The sequence below is a fragment of the Humulus lupulus genome, chromosome 5 (assembly GCF_963169125.1).
Source record: "Humulus lupulus chromosome 5, drHumLupu1.1, whole genome shotgun sequence".
Classification (NCBI taxonomy): Eukaryota; Viridiplantae; Streptophyta; class Magnoliopsida; order Rosales; family Cannabaceae; genus Humulus; species Humulus lupulus.
In genome coordinates, this window is record NC_084797.1 from 218,964,378 (window position 1) to 218,965,070 (window position 693).

At 41.0% G+C, this 693-nt stretch overlaps 1 non-coding gene across 1 annotated transcript; it reads right to left on the minus strand.

The window, feature by feature from the left end:
* Positions 1 to 220: 220 nt before the first annotated feature.
* On the minus strand, positions 221 to 327 carry LOC133781049 (small nucleolar RNA R71). Its single transcript, XR_009869846.1, has one exon. It is a non-coding gene; the product is annotated as a small nucleolar RNA R71 (small nucleolar RNA).
* Positions 328 to 693: the final 366 nt, after the last annotated feature.

Sequence of the window (693 nt, forward strand, 5' to 3'; positions counted from 1 at the left end):
TGAGAGTCTGTACGTGCATATACGGGAATTTGAAGAGGTGGTGGCTACATTCAACAACCAAGATGATGTCACCAACATTTTGAGATTGAAAATTTTTCCTTTCTCTCTCAAAGACAAAGCAAAAAGCTGGTTGTATTCCTCAAGGCCTAGATCTATCGAAACATGGGACGAAATGACAAAAGCATTCTTCGCCAAATATTTTCCGCCCTACAAGACTAGCAGCCTTAAGAGGCAAATCTCAACCTTCATCCAGAAAGACCATGAAACTTTCCATCAGGTCTGGGTGAGGTTTAGAGATATGATAAATCAATGCCCACATCATGGATACGAAAGCTGGGGTTTGATAAGCTATTTCTATGACGGTCTCACAACCGGACAAAGACAATTTGTACAAATGATGTGCAATGGAGAATTCCTTCAAAAAGATCTTGATGCAGCTTTGGAGTACCTCAATGATCTTGCTAAAAAGTCCTACACATGGAATGGACTGAGTCCTATGGACAAGCCATGATCAATTGGAATCTACCAATTGAGGGAAGAAGACAACGTCAAAATCCAAATTGAATCATTGAGATAATAATTCAAGACTTTCAAATCTCAAGAAGGTAGAGGAATCCACATGGCTGCAAAGGTAGAGACACGAGATCCATGCTTCATCTATGGAGGGGTGGAACATCAACTGCAAGAGTGCCC